This window comes from Candoia aspera, chromosome 16, assembly GCF_035149785.1.
Source record: "Candoia aspera isolate rCanAsp1 chromosome 16, rCanAsp1.hap2, whole genome shotgun sequence".
NCBI lineage: Eukaryota > Metazoa > Chordata > Lepidosauria > Squamata > Boidae > Candoia > Candoia aspera.
This window is the reverse complement of record NC_086168.1, coordinates 9,578,723-9,598,575: the sequence shown is the minus strand read 5'-3', so window position 1 is coordinate 9,598,575 and position 19,853 is coordinate 9,578,723.

The following is a 19,853-nucleotide window of genomic DNA, read 5'->3' as shown; positions in this document are numbered from 1 at the left end:
CACACCTTCCGGTTTCAGGTCACCTTGGAAAGATATGATTTTTGGGTTCTTGGCATCCTCTGAACTGGATTGCTTTCTTGCAAATGTTTCATTAGCAGGCCAGGCAACATCATCAGTACATGGCAGAGTGGAATTTGTGCAACAGTGATGATATTATCTAGCCTGGTGATGAAACATCTGCAGGAAAACAACCAGGTGCAGAGAATACCGAGAAGCCAACAGTTCATCCCTGAACTACGCATATTATCTACCATTGGAAGACATGATCCAGGATGGTTCTTCATGTATTGTTATGTCCTTCATAAATCTTGTTGCTTAGGGCCAGCATTCTAACCACCATTACCCCACACCAGCTCTTGTTTATGTGTACATTTTGTTTAGAAGAGGAAAACATACTGTATGCAAATATGCCAACACAACAGACAAAAACACAATTGGAGGAGAAGACAGGAGAAGCAGAAGGCAGGAGGGAAATGCCAGACACAGAAAAATAATAGAACTATCAAGCACCACAAGGACAGACCTGCAGGATGTTCCTCCCTCAGTAAATTACCATCGATGCCATGGTCAGCTTTCTCTTGCAAGTTAGGCACCATTGTTATGGCTCAGCTTTTGCCTCTCAAGAGGTGTACGGTACAGTGATGGAGAACAGTCAGTCTTCCTTGCTTTCTCTAATTTCTCCATCCACAGCTGGATGGAGCTCCCTGCTTATGGATTCCTATTGTTAGCATTTTATTTTTTTTTGCTGTGAAGAGGCAAAACTAGGGGAATAGAATGTGAAAAAAGGAAAAAAAAATATGCCCTGTTTGCTCTTCACTTTATAATTGAAAAAATAGGGTATTAAAAGGACATGGTGGACCTGCAGGAACTGCACAATCTCTTGCAGAAATGGTATGGTTTTTGCATCCAGTCTACCACATCCAGAAACCTAATGTTTTCGGGCCTGGCATGATTTATAATGCATTTCTCCTCCCTGGAGGGATTCAGGCCAAGCTGATGCAAAACTGAGAAACAGAGTCCTAGAAATTCAGTGGGTAGATCTTCTCATCCTCTGGCCTTCGAAGATGACGACAGAGAAAGGAATGTGCATGGATTTAAAGAAATTGAATGGAAGAGCTGCATCATATTGACACCGTTTCAGTTCCAGAACAACTCTTTGCTTGCATTGTGTTATTTGCTGAATACAGCAAATCTTCTTGGTAAATAAAGACATGTTGCTTCAACTCAGCACACAGATATGTCTGGAGTGTTAATCCTCTGCAAAGCATGTTCCAAAGGTTTCATTTGCTTTATGGATGTATTGCTTGACTGACTGTTCTCATGAAGTCATCCAAGAGGGTGAAGTTTCAAGCACTTGGAGTTACCTTTCAACTCTAGTCAATATGAGGCCTACAAAGGCAATCAAAATCAGCCATATGAATGGAAGATTTCTTATTTTAAGAGGTGATCTTACGCTGAGATGAAGGACAAGCAACCTTTCTCTCAGCTCATTTCAAAACAGGTTGAAACCTCATCAGAAAAAGCTGGACTACATACCTGACTCCTAGCAAAAGATAGAAGATCACTCTGTTCTTTATGAATTATCCCAATTTTTCTTTCTAGAGCCTATTTATAAACTTGAACCCATGTGTGCTCCAGATCTACACTTTAAGAGTTTTGAGATGCAGTCTTCAACTTTAAAATTGTACACAAAATATTGAAGAAAGATAGGCATGGAAATCATATGTTGGGGGTATGTATTAATATATTTATTATCTTCCAGAAGAAATTGAAGACCTGGTTCTGCCGCCTTGCTTGGGACAAGGAGGGTAACAGCTCCACCTGGGGGTGGTTGGTGCCATAGCACCCCGTATTGATTGGGATTCAATCTCCTCTTGGATTTTATATTTATTATCTTATTTATGTTTTTAAACTGTGACTGAGGTTTAGATGTTTTTACTATCCTTTTTATTGTAAATCCCCCAGAGTCTCCCACTGGGGGAGAGGGGCGATAATATAAATCATATTTCATATATATGAAATTTGGGTTGCAAGGGCCTGCAAAACATGCACACAAAAATATGCACACTATTTTGGCCTGAGCATGTAAATCAAGACTGAAACATGACCAGAAAGCATGACTGGGAAAATGAGAAATCCAGTGGAAATGAAACTGCCAGAGGCACCCCACTAATTACTCAATGGCAATTAGGCCCATAAGTTTCTGCATCCATAAGCTGCCTTTTAATAAAACATGTGTTATCCAACATGTCCCTTGCAAGCTGCAGAGCACACAAGGGGGAGATTACAGTTCCAGGATTAGTCATGGGAAAAGACTCCATTTGAGATGGCTCCCATCCTCCTCCTCACCTTGGGAACAAAACAGAATCTTGGATCTAGAGGAAGAGCCCCACAAACTTATTTCTGTTCCAAAGATACACTTCTGGAAATGGGCGGTCTACTTCAGAAGTCTTGGCTTGGTCTGTTCCATTGGAAAACCAGGATGTTCTCCTAATGGGCAGCTACATTCATTCTGTATATTGCCGATTCTTGCAACTTGCTCCTTTTGCCCTCCAGTTTAACAAGGGCAGAAACTGTTCTGGAAATGTAATCAAGAGGGAAGAAAGAAAGAAAGAAAGAAAGAAAGAAAGAAAGAAAGAAAGAAAGAAAGAAAGAAAGAATCTATCTATCTATCTATCTATCTATCTATCTATCTACCTACCTACCTACCTACCTACCTACCTACCTACCTACCTACCTACCTATCTATCTATCTATCTATCTATCTATCTATCTATCTATCTATCTATCTATCACCAACAAGGCAGTTAGTTCTGACTTGTTATTTTGTGGAGGGCAAATTGTGCCTGGTCAGAATTTCTCACATCATGCATTCAAGCATGACTAAAGTCGACCACTGGGCTCCCCATGGGACTGATCAGCCAAGATACTTTGGAGCAAGGCATACCTCACAAGCAGGCGGAGCTGCCAGCCTTGTCTGCTTTAAGTAAAACTGGCACAGTTCCTCTGCCACATTGCGATGCCATTGGCCTTGTAAATAAAATTACCATTTCAATTTGGAGCAGGGGCCGTCTTCCAGACCTCCGCCTGGCATAAATTCTAGTGCTGTCACTCATGCCTGATAGAACTGAACTATTAGGAATGGACATTCGGTCCAGGCTTGCTAGACTAACATTTCTTTCTTTCTTTCTTTCTTTCTTTGAAGTCTCCACAGATAATAGCCAGGTGTAATAAGGAACATGATTCCCAGCAGGAGTGTTTTCTCTCTCCTCCCAGCCCTTTATTGTTCTCTGCCAAACCAGTCACCTCACACTTCTGCTGCTAATTAAATGAAACTATGTCCAAACAAGGTTAAATGCAGGGAACCAACCCACAATTTTCCTTGTGTTTATTCCATCACACAGGTCCTCTGCTCCATTATCATGCTCCTTTGCACATGAGCTCCCATTTCTGCATCCGTTCATGAACAGCCAGAAGAGGGTAGGTGGATGTGCTACAGCAAGGATGTATAATTATGTCAGCTTGAGAGCTGCACTGGCATTCTGGACATGTTCTGTGACATACCTCTAGCCACTCTTGGGAGGGAAGGAAGGAAGGGAGGGAAGGAAGGAAGGGAGGAAACCAATGTCTTTATACCACTGGAAAAACCTATTGTCTAGTAAGTAAGTAATAATGTTCTTGGTCAATGACCAGCAACAAAGAGTGTATGTAACTAAAGTTGCTGCCAATTTTGCATAGCTAAAATTAAAGAGCCAGTTCGGTGTGGTGGTTCAGGCACCAGGCTAGAAACCGGGAGACCGGGAGTTCTAGTCCTGCCTTAGGCACGAAGCCAGCTGGGTGGCCTTGAGCCAGTCCCTCTCTCTCAGCCCTGGGAAGAAGGAGGCAAGCAGGCAAACCATCTGAAATCATGCTAAGAAAACTGCAGAGAAAGGTCCAGGCAGTCACCAGGAGTCAAGACTGACTCAAAGGCACCCCACCCACTCCAAAATGTTAAAATTAGACATTACTCATTTTAAGATCAGATAGGGTGGCAAAGAAGGGATGCAGGAAGTAGATTAATTTTAATTGTTATTAATTGTCTTTTGAAAAAAAGGATTCACTTTGGATGCACCCACTTCCTGTTTGGATTGCACCCACTCCCCCCCCCTTACTGTGCCAAGTTGCAGGCACTGGCCCTTTGCCAAAGAAACTCCAGTAGACTCGCCTCACCCCTCTGCCTCTCCAAAGGAGGTACACTTGAGTTGTTGTTATTATTTTTTAATCATCATGCCTCTTATTACAAGGTTAGAGCTGGATTGAAATAGCCCTCCAAATGTCTTTCTTTGTAGGCAGAGACACTGGGGAAACAACGGTTGACATTTTCTCAGGAACTGAGTCATTGTGAGTAGCAGCAGAATCAACGTCATGTTGCCGTTATGAATCCTTTAAACCAGGCACATTCTGGGTATTTTGAATGTGAAATACATGCCTATACATACTGTGGGTGTAGGCAGATGCCTTTCGAATTCATCCCTCCCTTATAATCTCCTCCTTTTCAATGAAACCCCCATCTGGGGTAGAGTTTGTGAAGGAAAGTTTCCTAAACTGAAACCATCTTTCTCATGAAATGGGGCAAAAGGGAGATAAATTAAGGGGAGGAATTGTTCTCCATGCAGGTTATGAACTGGCTTCAGGAAAGGAACAGATCACTCCTGGCCTTTCAGCGGAGCCTGAAGACCTGGTTCTGCCGCCTCGCTTGGGGTGGAGAGGGGAATAGAGCTACATGGGGATGGTTGTTATAGACCACTCCCCCCACACTTGGACTGTTTTAGATGCTTCACCGCTTGGATTTTTAAAAATTATTTATATTTATTTATTTATTTTACTGTATTTTACTTTTTGTATTGTTGTGATGGTTTTAATCGATTGTTGTAAACCGCCCAGAGTCCTCTGACGGGAGGAGATGGGCGGGGATAGATAGATAGATAGATAGATAGATAGATAGATAGATAAACAGATCACTCTTACCATGAGCCCAAACTGAACTCTTTGGCAGAGAATGTGCAGCGAAGCTGAGGGCCAAACGAAATTCAACGGAAGCTGCTGTGTGACCTCTAGGAGGTGTGGAGAAGAGGGAACCAGGATCAAACTTCCCAATTTCATGACCAAAATGAAGCAGCCCTTCAACAAATTACTGGACCTTCCATCTGGTTAGCGTCATAACCCAATGACCCCCAGAAGGGAGAAGCACGCTTCTCTCTGTGTGGGCAAAGGAATCACGATTGCTTTTCATTTTGCAAATCCAGTGCACTCAGCAACCTTCTCTTTGGAGCATTAGAGTCTGGAAGAAACACAGGAACAGAAAGCCTCTGTGGTCTCTTGTCCAAATTGCTTTCATTTGGGGCAATTTATCTACATTTTCACACCATTTTTCAAACAGCACAGCTATCTGGTGTTGTTTAAATATTTCTTCAGCCAGAAAAAGCCACAGGCTGGTGAAACTGAAGAAAAGGCACTATGAAATAGGAATGGAGTAACCAGCTGAATATGCTCAATGGGGCAGGGTTCGTGTTTGTTTTTGTTTGCTTGTGTATGTTTAATGCACCCTTTAATTTTGCTTTCTTATGCTTCTCCCAGTCACACAATAAATAATAATGAAAACCCTCTGCATTGGCCAATGTTGAGAGATTTGCAACTCAAAGCATAGGGAAGAACATGTACAGTAGATGTTCAGATGCTAAAGATAAACCAGGGAGGTTGGACAACCCTAATTTCAGGTGACAAACAGAACAAAACACAACTATCGTGAGTATTCACTTTGGAAATTTGAATTGAACATGATTCAGTTGCTTTGCAAATTCCATCTGAAATTCCCAGTCTAATCCCCCAAGCTGTCCAAAACAAGAAATTGAATCATATCCCTCCAAATTGCTTCATAAAGATTTGGACGTAATTCAGTGATTTAGCAGACGTTTGCACCCAAAGAGAAGTCCTTTTCAGAGCCTCTGGAAAACTAACTGAGAAAATGCCTCAAATCCAAGGTGACATGGCAACTGCTAGATTTTAAAACTGACTTGTTTAGGCGTGTTGTATTAATACAATATTGTGTAAAACCATAAGAAATGGCTTATAGACAGACTGCGTGGATTCACATATTGCATCAAGCCCATGTACTGATTCTACAGATCAGGACTTGGGAATTTGAAATGTTCACCATCTCTTTATCGTCTATGCTTCACCACTATGACCAATGAGGAAGAATTATATACTACTAACCTCTGGAGCATTACAGTCTTTATTAACAACATGAAAATAAGGTCTGTGACTCTCCAGTTGCTAGCATTTTTATAGCAGTATGTTGTTGTTGTTGTTGTTACCATCATCATTATTCTTTCCACCTTCAGTGTCAATGAAATCTGCCTGTATTAGGACACGGCTTTTGTATTTCCAACCCTCATTTCAAAACATGCTAAGAACACATTTCCAGAATGAATATTGGATCAATCAAAACACATGGTTGTTTTATTTTATTTTTTAAAATAGCAAGGTGGATAGATGCAAATGCATGCATAGTATTGATTGGATCTTTATTTATGATTTGTCAGACCTTCGTGAAATTGATTGCTGTGCTCACCACACTGGGCTAAAAATCAAAGCTTGTTCCAGGATCCCTTGAAGTTGTTTTCAGTTTGGATTCAAAAGGAGAATTAAAACAACAACAACAGCAGCAACAACTTCAAAAGTTAGTAGAACTTTTTTGCTGTGAGAAACAGTAATAGGAAAATGAGTCAATTTTTCAAATGAGGCTGGGTCAGAGTTCCTGAGGACTGTGACAGAGATTTTGATTCCAGATTGTAGACTGTAGATGAGGTTGCACATGTTTGTCGGGCTGCAAAACAGATGATCTGTCTGCTGGTCTGTTTAAATGGCTTACCTTTTGCAAAACCAGCTAATTAGCTGATTACTTTTGCATGCATTTCCATATTGCAACTCCAAAGGTGCTTTTATGATGCTTCTCTTTGTCCCTTTGTATAGGATAATGTAATTAAACAAAAACAAACAAACAAACAAGTCCATCACGCTCTGGGATATATTCACTCTGGGACTCTAATATGGGAAATGCCTCAGTGCATCAGACTCCAAACAGAACTCTGAGAAGTTCCAAGACAAGATAGTTTTCCATTTATATATTTATACATTTAAATATTTTGAAAGAGACCATCGGGAATTGTCCATGGCACCATCCAAAGGTCAAACATGAATATACAAAAATGTAGTACTTTATTGATTTCTTCGTTTCAAGTACAAAGGTTCTCCCAATGCTGCCTGCTTCATATTGCACTCTGATTTAAAGGCAAATAATGAGTTTAGTGTGCAAGGACATGAATTTAGTACCTTTCTGCAATCCTGTAAGCCAAAGCTGTCTTTTCTCTGGATTTCATGGCAATTGTAGAGGGCAGCCACATGATCCTTGGCAAAAAAGAACAGCATCTTGTAGAGCTGCTAAGAGGGGTTATGTTAATGCCTCCACATACTCACAGGTCCATTTTCCCCTTGAGTCACAAGTGCTGCAAAGCCCTACTAACTTACCTAAACATCCAGAATTAAAAGTTATTCAGAACAGAGGTGGGTGTTCAAAACTTTTTAAAGTAGCCCATTTCTCAGGCCTAACCACAGGGAATTAGCAGCCATTACCAAGAAGGCTATATTCATTGTTCTTGATAGTGTAAGTTAAAATGCCTCTCACTCAGACTAAGGAAATGGTTTGGGAAGAATCATTTTTGGTCTTGAAAAGACAGAGTTCATCTTTTTTATTGGAACTAAAATGTCCTCCAAATGGAGGTGAGTAATCTGTTTGTTTTCTTTTAATGTTCTAAAAGTTGAATTTGCTCTCTTTATCCATGACAAGAGAAAGAGAGCCTTTCAAAATGTGCAACTCTTGTTGGCCATTATTTTCACCTAGAATACTTTGCTGGAATGTCACAATATCTTGATGCTACCTAGCATAGGTTCTTGTGACTCCCACTGATCCCTGCGGGGAATCTCCATTCTTCCCAATCACCTCTTTGTCTTTCTACCTAATAACCATGTTTTAGCCATGGTTTGTTAAATAAGCCTGAATGGCTGAATGCACAAATTATGATAAACTATAAAGCATAGAGGAAAAACACAATGGCTGGATTTGCATAACACGCTAAGATAAACAAACCACATTAGCTTGAAGAATGAATACAGTTGTAGTACAGTTTACACACATTTATAGCTATGTCAAGATACTGAGTATTCTAGGCCAGCATTTCTGACTTAAAGGGCAATGAAGATGATTGAAGGTCTGGAGGACATGTCCCATGAAGATAGGCTGAAGGAACTTGGAATGTTCAGTCTGAAGAAAAGAAAGATGTAGGGAATATGTGATAGCCAGGGAAGAATGAATGAATGAATGAATGAATGACTGTGTGTCTGTGTGTATGTGTGTGTGTGTGTGTATAGATTTAAAAATATATATATTAATTTCCAGAGATTGAGAACTCACATCCTCCATAGGTAGACTGGTCCTCCGTTGTATAGATCTTAAAATCAGGAAGTGACATATTTAAATATATTCTATTAAATATTTAAATAATATATTTAAATATGTCACTTCCTGATTTTAAGATCTATACAATGGTGGACCAGTCTATCTATGGAGGATGTGAGTTCTCCATCTCTGGAAATTTTTTAAAAAAGAGACTGGACAGTCACTTCCCATGGATTGTTTTAATGGGAGTGGATTGCAATGGATTGCAGAAAGTTGGACTAGGTAATCCTTATGATTTCCTTCCTCCTCTACAATTCTACATTTCTAAAACTGCAAAGGAAATGAAGGAACTTGAAAGTGAGCACGTCCCCATTCTGGGATTCAGTAAATCTTCCAGTTAAACTGGAATTCAAGAAGAATCAGTTCCCGAGCCAGATCAGGGGTGGAATGGGAGAAGATGGCAAAGAAAGTGATGGTGTTGGCTTTGAAGAGCTATTCTGAAATGGATAGGACTCATGACTCATTTAAATTTGACCAACCTTGTATCCAGTCCATATGTGTGTGTGTCTGTGTGTCCATGTTCATAATTATAATTGCTTCTTAATCATTAAGAAGTCCCAGTACCAACCCATACCTTGATTGCTCTTCTCCCCAACCTCCAAGTCAGCTTCCCCAAGCCAAAATATTGTTGGGCATGCAGCTTCTTGTCGTTTTCTCCCAAATACTGTTAATTCACTATTAAATCTCTCTCTAACAGCTTAATGAATGCATTAAACCATGCACAGATCAGGTTTTTTTTTTTTTTAATGGATTGCTGAGTTACTGATTGAAAGGGTATGATATATCATCACCAGCTCTGGGAGATTTAATGAGGCATTAAGGCCATCTTCTGTCATGGAGGCCAGACACATGAATGATTCCCAAAATTGCACATACAAAGCTTATACTCACTGTCTTGGTCTCATTTTCTTCACCTTCATTCATCTTGACTTTCTCCTGCTCTTTCTGCACTTGCCAGGTACTATGTAACTGGAATGAAAATGCAGTTTCCTCCTCGGTTTTATACTGAAAAGTGGCCCATTGTGGCGACAAATGCTATTCATGAATGCCAGGAAAGTGGATAGAATATATTAACATAGCAAAGGTTGGCCCTCATATGGCTTAGATTACAACTGGGAAACTTCAGAAAACACTTCTCTTGTCCCATCAAGTCATCACTCTCCAATTCATTCCAGTGCAAAGATGCCAATGGTCAGCTGCACATAAACTAGCCTAAAATGAAAGGATTTTTTTTCCATAGCCAAGCTTCACAAGAACTAAATAATGATTTCTTTAGTATGTTCTGTGATGACTTCTGGTGTTATATGATTCTACCCCTCCTCCCTTACATTTAATTCTTTCTAGATTCCCTAATTGTCCCTGTGTTTTGATCTGGTAAAGAAAAAATAAGGAAGGAAGGAAAGGAAGGAAGGAAGGAAGGAAGGAAGGAAGGAAGGGAGATGATAATGAAGATGAAGATGATGAAATTTATATGCCACCTGACCCCCAGCAACTCTGGGGCAGTTTTATAAATTGTTAAATATATTTAACACAAGAAAACAACAAGGAAGGAAGGAAGGAAGGAAGGAAGGAAGGAAGGAAGGAAGGAAGGAAGGAAGGAGATGATAATAAAGATGAAGATGATGAAATTTATATGCCACCTGACCCCCAGCAACTCTGGGGCAGTTTTATAAATTGTTAAATATATTTAACACAAGAAAACAACAAGGAAGGAAGGAAGGAAGGAAGGAAGGAAGGAAACATGAGAAGTTCTGTTTGACTTCAGCACCCAGCAAACTTCAGAAGCTGGTAATATCCCATTGATTTCGTAAAACCCACCACTGAATTTATTCACATAACCCTTCAGTTATTTATTTTATTACAACTCTCCAGCAGCACTCCAGGGCATTGGGGGAATGGAAAATAGAATCGTTTTCTGCAAGCAGGAGATCACTTAGCTCATGGCATGCCTTGGGCCAACCTTACCAATGAGAACATCCCATGATCATTTTGGCATGGAATGAACATTTGCAAAAGGCTTTCCCCATCTTTAGCCCCATCATCTAGCTTCAAGAATATCCCTCCCACCCCTTCTGGTGAAGATAGCACTTGGGACATCTGGCAAAGATCAGTTGTAGTGTCCTTTCCAAAGTGTAGGCTACAATATGTTTGAGTCTCTTTTTTTCCCCCTCCTTCCGTCTGCTGCAGAGATTCTGCTGTGTGAATTTTCTCAGTAGCTCACTGCAGCCTGAGTCAGCTGCCTCTTGGGGGTTCATTTGCTGTAGCAGAAGAAATATTAATGTTAAGCAGATTTTGTGAGTTGTGGGAAAGGAAGGAGGTAGTGAACAGATTACCCCAGCTTAAGGCTGTTATATCCACTGCAACTTTCAAAGACAGAAGCATCTTGACGGGGATTTGGGAAACCTCTTATCTTCTTACAGATATTTGAGATATATTTCTCCATTTGGGTAGGTTGATGATTTAGTAATAAATTGTCCTTTCTTTTCAAGGGGGGCAATTGAACTAATTCTGAACATCGGAGGGGGAGGATGTGACGTAAATGAAAAGTTCAATTAAAGACTGTTCTCATGGCGTGATTATGAGTACCCTGGTCTCTGCACTTTCTTCCACCCCGCCTCAAACTAAAGTCTGAGCCTGTCATCAGAGGATTCATTCCAGGTTCAAGAACTGGCAGGCACTGATGCTCTTCCTGCTGTTGTCTAAAGGGATTACAAGCTTTTCTCAAGCTGATGCTAATATGCCAGAAAAAGCAAGGTGGGGGGATGGGAATGCCTTTCCAAAAAAACCTTTCTCCAACTCCTTGATGAAAAACCACAGTAATTGTAACTAGCTAGATAATCATTCTGTTTGTAAAGCATTCCTCCCACCCCTTGCATTATTCTGAGAGGCCTTTTTCACACACAGATTCAGGAAAATAGTATAACACCGTCCCTTACAAAAGCCTAGGCTTACATTCCCAATTCTGAAATCCCCTTTTTTGTGTGGGGGGCGGGGGAGGAAGGAAGTGAAGGGAATATGTCACGGGTATCAGCAACTGACTTTGATTGGCTTTAAACAGAAATAACCTCGACATCTTTTGATTTTGGAAAATGATTCAGAAAAGTTGTGTTGCAACAATGGGGGTCCAAGCATGCAGAGATTCAGAGGAAGAAGGGGGGAATGAACATCTGGTGTGTCAGAGAATTGGAAGAGTCTGACCACCTTGAAGAATATTCTCTGTTCCCTAATTCCCTTTTAAGTGTAGACACACATTTAATTTCACACACCGCCACTGATGTAGCTTCTTAGACTCTTAGAATATAACTTGGAAAGCAATTGGGCATCATCTAGTCCACCCCCTCTATCTCCTGCAAAAATCCATTATGGCAGCTTCTGTGACCATGTCACCAGCATCCTCCATGGAAGGGCTGCCCACAACCCAGCTGTGCCATTGTTGAACAGCTTACTGCTAGGATTTTTTTTTTCCTGATGTCCTACCCAAACCTGCCAGCTTGCTTGTTCTGTTTCATTTCACAACGTAGAGGCCACCCAACTCCACAAACACTGGGCAGCTTATACTTTTAAAAGCCAGAACAATAATAAAGAAGCAAAAGTGGCCAGCTGGCCAGACAAAATAATCCATAATCAGTGACAAATCCTACAAGGGCTTGACACCCACCCTATGCCAAGACCTGGGAGAACAGCCAAGTTTTCAACAACTTTCTGAACATTACCAGGGTGGGAGCCAAACGAATCTCTGTTGTTTTGTCTGAACATAGCCTGTCCCTTGAATAATATGCTACAGTGTTTGCTGAACTGGATTGACTTCACTTGCAATATACTGTATGTACAGCTAAAGTGAGGAGGGACTTGGCTAGTCCTACCTGGAGTCCCTCATATTTGGCTACATATGCAAATGTTGTCCATTTAGTGCAAACAGTCAGGGATCCTGGTTAAGGAGACTGTAATCCCATACAGGCAAATAGGCTTAGAAAAAGTCCACAAGCAGCCAAGATTTTGGGGGGTGGATCAGATACATATTTTCACATCCCCTCCTTACTTTAATTGTACTTGCATTGCAGGCAAACACCTGCATAGATCTCTTGTTAATGGAATGATTCTAGACATCACCAACTATTTCGGTGCAATTTTTTTGGAACAAGCAAATACCTTTGTTTGTTTCAGAAAACATAGGAAAACCAAATACGCCAACAAGGAGGGGCTAGAACACATTCCGAATCTGATAAAATGTCCGTAAGAACTTATCCATGCCAAATAATGGTGTATGTGAATTTACTAACGACAATACTTTTATGCCTTTTCTCTTTAATCTTCCTTCTACCTTCGTCAAACACCCATCTTGCATCCGTCATGGCCATTTCCAACCAAACCATGAGATCACTGTAACCTCAGGAAAATTGCTTGATAGAGGCTTAGAAGCTGAGCCTGCTGGGCATAACTCAGGTGGGGCATAAGTTAGCAGAGAACATTAATTTAATTCCACTCAGTTTTGCTTTTAGATTTGATTTGGAAGGAGAAAGAAGTCATAATAGGCTACAGAATGTGGCAATGCATTCATAAACAGCCAGCCAAAGCTCTAGAGCCAAAGGAAGTGAATTTTGGGGCAACTGTAATAGTAACCTTTGTACACATTAATAAAGAAGTCAGGTCTGTGTTTAGAGGAAGTTGTAGGATTAATACTAAAACCCTGCAAATTTAATCTTCAGGGTAAAGCAAATGGATGCTTTGTTTTCTCAGCTACCTTTGGAAAACTCTCCATGGAATGTCTCCAATATCCTTGCTTTAGGAACTGCAAAGGTAAATTTTTATGTTCTGCCAACGGGCTGCCTGTTTTGCATTTCAGTGAGGCACTGGGAAAGGGTGGGGGTGGGGGAAAAGCAGAGGATGAGACCCAAATCCTGTCTGGCATTCCCCCTGTGGAAATCCAGAAATCTATATGAATCACAGAAAGAGAATATGAAATAATCTTCTCTTGCACTTCGACTCCATAAATGAGTATGCTGCGTTCAGAGGTACCTGGTATCTAATCTAGAGGTGGCATAAAGCCATGATTATCTGTATCTTCCATGAGCTTGCCTACTCCTCTTTTAAAGCCATCTAAGCATGTTCTATAGCTCTACTATGTGTAGAGTGGATAAGCACCTCTTTGACTCCTCCTGAATCTTCTACCATCCTTGGCCCACAGCGTGGGCCTCACAAAGCTGGTGAAGCCACAGAAAAGGGAAAACTCCCAACGAAACAGAATTCTGTTCATATTCTATTAACTGTGTCACTTTTATGTCACTTGTCTTTCACAGAAGAAGCATGCACACGCACACGTCTACTACACTTACCTCCAGTGTTGAGAAGATCATATAGCTCTTCACATGGCACCTAAACAATTTTGGGATCCCTGCTTGTTAAACATGGATGCATGAAGAAGGGGTGGAAGGAGAGGAGTGATAATAGGAGAAAGCCACAGTTTTGCTCTAACCTACCTCTGCCTTGTCATCAAGGAAAGTTGGATGCATTCAGATGAAGGACTGAGCATCTAAAATGGGCATTTGTTGGAGCTCTGAGTCAGTAGAAGGAACCTATGACTCTTCAGTGTTTACACTGCATGGAGTGCCAAAAATCTCTGCACAGCCTAAGAGAAACCTCATTTCCCTCAAAGAGAATTATTCACATGTCCTACCTCTGGCAAGTCAGAAAGGTCCACCGAGAATGCAATTTCCACCCCACCCCACCCTGTTCACGTAATCATTTGTCATTCTACTATATCAGCCTATTTCCTCTCATCCATTATTGAGTTTGGGAGAAGAAAATTATACATTTCTAAAACAAAAGGACACAGGAATTCAACACAGGCCCTTCTTTGTGGTGGCATCATGGCTGTTCAGGAGAATCAAGCAAGGAAAGGCGAAACAATGGATGCACTATCAAAAGTTTCAGATGAACAGAGAGATAAAAGAAGACTTATGGACTCCCAACATCACATCATTCCTTACCCAGTTCTTCCCTGCATCGGACCTATCCTTCCTAAGTTCCCAGCTTTCGTTCCATGATAAATCAGGACATAGAAAGATCATCACTTCAGCTTGACACTGATTCCACAATGCCAGTGGCTGAATTCTCTCTCTTAGGAGAAGGCACCATACCTGTAGACACCACTGTCTTGTGAGATGTTTCCATAATTATTGTATTTTTCAACTGCAGGAGCCCAGAATGGCTCCCTGGAATATCTCAGCCAATTGTGCCCAGTTTCTTCAAGATGATCCATGGCTTTGGATTTAGTGCCCTGCCTGGAAAGAAGTAGATATCTGTTCCTTGAAATTTTTCATCTATAAAATGGGACTAAGGGCAACCAAATCCACAGTTTAGTAGTCAGGACAATGAGACAGGGATTAACTTGACAGACGCAATGCTTGGGCCAACCCAATCTGGAAATAATCTGTAAACATGCTTGTTGATCCCTTTGATTTCCATGCATTGCATTTTCTGGTGTTCCCCATGCTGCTCCCTGACCCTTTGTTTCTCTGCATGAGATTTCGCAGTCGGCTTTGCTCTTTCTTAAGGACAGACGTGCAAATACTGAAACCTTCTCATTCTTGTGCCAAAATGTAAAAAAAAAATAAATAATAAATTAAAAGACACGTATCTTCAGCCACAATGGCCCTGAGCACCTCCAGGGCTGCACAAGAATACTGAGTGAAACCTACAGCTTCACAGCTTTAGTACAGCGCAGAATATTGAGCAATACAGCCTCATCCCCTGGAATACTGAGTGGCCAGTTGGTGAACGCCGTTGGAATATTGAGTAATACACAAGTATGAGCTTCTGCATTACCAAGCAGCCGTGCGACTGTGGAATGGTAACTAAGGGGCAGTTACATGCTTCCCCCCCCCCCTTTCCTGTGATGCAGTGAGGTATCCAGCTGCTTAGGTTGTGAAGGTATTTTGTGCAGGTGTGCAACTGCAGAAACCAATGGGAAGACATTGAGGGCTTCCAGAAGATCCTGTGGGCATGTCCATATGTAAGAGAGAGAGAGAGAGGGAGCTCTGCAGAATATTTCACCTCTCCTACTCAGCCTGCTTTTGAAAATGCGGGTTTTCCTCTCCGTCCTCCCCCAATCCATTGCCATGCTAAATTTCACTCTTTTTAAAATTCTCATCAGTCCTGCTGGCGGGCTAAAGGCACTTGGTTTTGTGATTCCAGAAGCCCAATGCCAGACTTTCGGATTTCAATCAGAGCAGAATAAGTTCAGCATGCTAGTTAGCCATGAAATTCATTGGCAGCTTTTGGTCCACCTGTTCCTTCTAGCCTAACCCAACTCAGAAGTGAGTTGTGTTGAGAAAAGGAAGTGATGGGGAGACAGCATCCTCAACACACAATTAAGATAAATGTACTTTAAGCAGAGATGGAGAGATTCATCATGCTGCATTTTGCTTTCTGATTCCTCCCTGGTTTTATGAGTATTTTTCTAAGTTGTCATGCACACACACAGACACACAATGTTTTGCCTAATGCACATCTGCTTTGATACACCTCTATCTTGTATAATGCCAGATGTCACCCTTTCAAGCATGCTTTGGTATTTCAATGTTCCTCAAGAACTTTCTTAACTCTCTTACCTCACAGGGTGGTGGTTGTGGGGAAAAGAGGAGGAGGGAGGAGTGTTAGGTATGTTTGCCACCTTGAGTTATTTGTAAAAATAATAAAGGCGGGATAAAAATTAAATAAATATGATGCAATTTGTTCATCTTTCTACGTACTTTTCCTTAAGAGGTATTTTTTAAAAATATTGTTAATGGAGTAATCAAAATAATAATAATAATGAAAAACTGTGATTTTTGGCATGCGATAGCCCAACATGAGGTCAAGACAATGAGCAATTTTGCATTTTTCTCCCAAACCGTATGAACTTCTTGAGGGCTGGGTTAACATAACATAACATTAACCCTAAACCTGGGTCCCATTAGGGAGAAGGAAAGCTTCAGATCTCTCTTTCTTTCAAAATGGAAAAAAAAAATATTGAGGTGCAGGAAGAGTCAGTTATTTGTCATTTGCAGCATTGAATGAATCCTAACCTCACATTTCTGGGATAAGAACATGGCACTCCTCAGAATTTTGCAGAGTAGAGCAGTACATGGAAAGGATTTCTTTTATTTCTTTTTTATTTTATTTTCTATCCCGCTTTTATTATTTTTACAAATAACTCAAGGCGGTGAACGTACCTAATACTCCTTCCTCCTCCTATTTTCCCCACAACAACAACCCTGTGAGGTGGGTTGGACCAAGGTCACCCAGCTGGCTTTCATGCCCAAGGTGGGACTAGAACTCTCCTACCACATCTGATTGGCTCTTGGGCTGAGAGAGGGACTGGCCCAAGGTCACCCAGCCGGCTTTCATGCCTAAGGCGGGACTAGAACTCTCATACCACGCCTGATTGGCTCTTGGGCTGAGAGAGAGGGACTGGCCCAAGGTCACCCAGCCAGCTTTCATGCCTAAGGCGGGACTAGAACTCTCCTACCACGCCTGATTGGCTCTTGGGCTGAGAGAGAGGGACTGGCCCAAGGTCACCCAGCCAGCTTTCATGCCTAAGGCGGGACTAGAACTCACCGTCACCTGGTTTCTAGCCCAGCACCTTGACTACTAGACCAAGATGAAACCTAGTATGGCAAGAAGGTATATCTGGGCTACCTGCTCCACTACACTCCCTTACATGGTCTCCCTGATGCTTTCTGGTGAATTCCTCCCCCACCCATACATTGTTGCATTCCAAATTCCCCTTCTTGCAGGAAGGGACATCATTATTTCTGAATTTGTGTATAATTGACTTATATTTGGGGGTAGAGAGGGAGGAGGAAAGTGATAGGACTAAATAATACTTTGGGATCTCTTCTCCAAAGCCTATTTTGTATGCTGGTGCTTCCCCCCTCTTTCAGACCCTGCGTGGAGGAAGGTGTGCCTCTTGTGAGTCCATCAATCATGTCAGTAATTGGTGACCAAAGACTTGCAGAGGTCCAGGCAGATATTCCCAATTGGCAGGTGCCAGTTTTGGCAAGGCTGTAATCGAAACACCCCAGTGCTGCTGTATCGGTGCCCCCAGCTTCCAAAAGCTCTAACAGAATCACTGTGAGCTCTAAGGGTGCTTTAAAAGCCACTGATTTTGAAGTGGTTGTGGTGCATGGGTGCATGAAATCTCCCTGTGCCCATTGGGACAGCAGGAGTTGAAAGCTGCCTTATGCACATTGTCAGGGTGGTTATCTGACATCGGAGGGATCCCAAGTGAGGCTGTTGTTACCCCTTGTCGCCATCAGTGAGAACAGATGCTTGGAAGGCAAGCCGAGGCAAGCAAGCAAGGAAGCAGGCAATTCCCGGGCCATGAATCCTCACGGGAGCATGCCAAGAGATATTGCCATCACACTCTGGGGAATTTTCCTTCTTTTTTCCTTGACCCCAAACTGCATAAACCTGAGACATCAAGCAGAACTCAGGACTCAATACGCTGATAATACACTTGAGGTGCATTGCTTCCCAGCTGCTGGTCCAAGGCAATGTCAAAGTCAAATTGCTGATTTTAATCTTCCAAGCCACTTTTGGCTTGGGGCACAAAGCGTGCTGGTTTCTCTATGCATTAGCTCATGCTATGCGATTGCAGTTGGATACTCTCCTTGGCATTGTTCACCCTATTGATATGGGGGAGCTGGAGAGTAAAGGAGGAGCCAGGCACCTTGGCTTTGCAATGCTTTCACTGGGATTCCAGCACCACTCACAGACTTCTGTTTTATTGTATTAGTGGCATTTTCTTTGACCTTGGCATGTCCTTTAAGTTTGTACGATTTCTCTTGGTTAAGGAGATTTCTTTCTTCAATCTGCCTAGATGATTTATTTTGTATTTTATTCTCAGAGAGCCAAAATCACTGTCAATGTATGTGAGTGTTGGAATCCCTGACTTCACTTAAGTGTGATATGACCAAAGCTGTATCATTTCATCATCATCATCATCATCATCACCTCCACCATATCCATATCAGAGCACTGAACTATCCAGGACTGTATTGTTTATCTCTAATTTGTCACCACTGTAGAATAATTAAATTAACTTAATTACTTTGCTTAATGAGGTAACGCCCCAGTAAGTGCCACTCCCTCCAACTCGCCCAATTTTTTATCTCAGTTAAGTCTAAATTATCCACTTCAAACTATTTCCTAGGCTGGCTTTGTTCCTCTTTTTATTATTATTAATATATCTAAAAAAATATCCTTGGAGGTATAATTAACTTTTCCATTTAGAATTCTAATTTGCTTCTCTCACACCCATTTTTCTGCAGTGTTTAAACTATCTATTATACAAGCGCCAAGAAGTCAAACTATGAATTATGTACCAATCTCTGTGTAGCTTTCACTTAATCACTGCATTTCGGTGTTTCCTGGTTCAAGGTAACCAACTGCAGAGAGAAGTGCATTACTGCAGGTTTAATGCTTAGCAACTGGATCTGCTGTTCATATATGAAATTAAATCCCAGGCAAGGACTCGCAGCGGAACCCTGCAGAATGTAGATTATTACAATCGTGAAATGGCAAAGGAAAGGGGAACTTTAATAATTTCAGAGGGATGGGTGGTTGAGCACGTGAGCCAGCCAGGTTCCCTTAAATGCACACAAAAAAGTTTGCAGCTCCTCGGAGAAGCTACTAGACGTTTTTGACTCTTTCAGCCATCACGCAGCAGGTGTCATTCCAACAAGAAACACAAAGGGGTGGGAGGGAAAGAGAGAGATTGAGGAGAATCAGGACTAAGTTATCATCTCTGCAGAGCATCCAGCCATGTCCAGCCCTTCCCTAGCTGGTCTATACTACTGATAGTGTTTTCACCCCACTGGGTTGTCTTAAGGAATGTCACTTTCTGATCTCTGCCTGAGCTTTTTATTTTCCCCTTTTCCCTCCCTACCCTTCTTTCCTTGCATGCTATTTCTTTCAGATTTTCAGTCTCAGGAGAAGAAATGTCAGTCTTCTGATTTTGGAAGCACTCTTGGATCCTTGTATCCATAAGAGAGCCAGTTAAAAAGGCTAGAGATGCCTTTATCAACTTTTAGAGTGTAACAAGAGGAAATCATGCCATGTTAAGATGTTAACTTTACTCCCCAGGACAATGGGACAGGGAGAAATGATGAGGCTTGATTACCAGAACAGCAATACCATTCACAGTAGAGTTTTTGTCTTGGCTATATCACAACCAAAATGAGTTTGAGTATTTAATGTTTACAATTGTTTGGCTTATTCTACCGGAATTGTCCATTTTGCCTTCTATTTCATT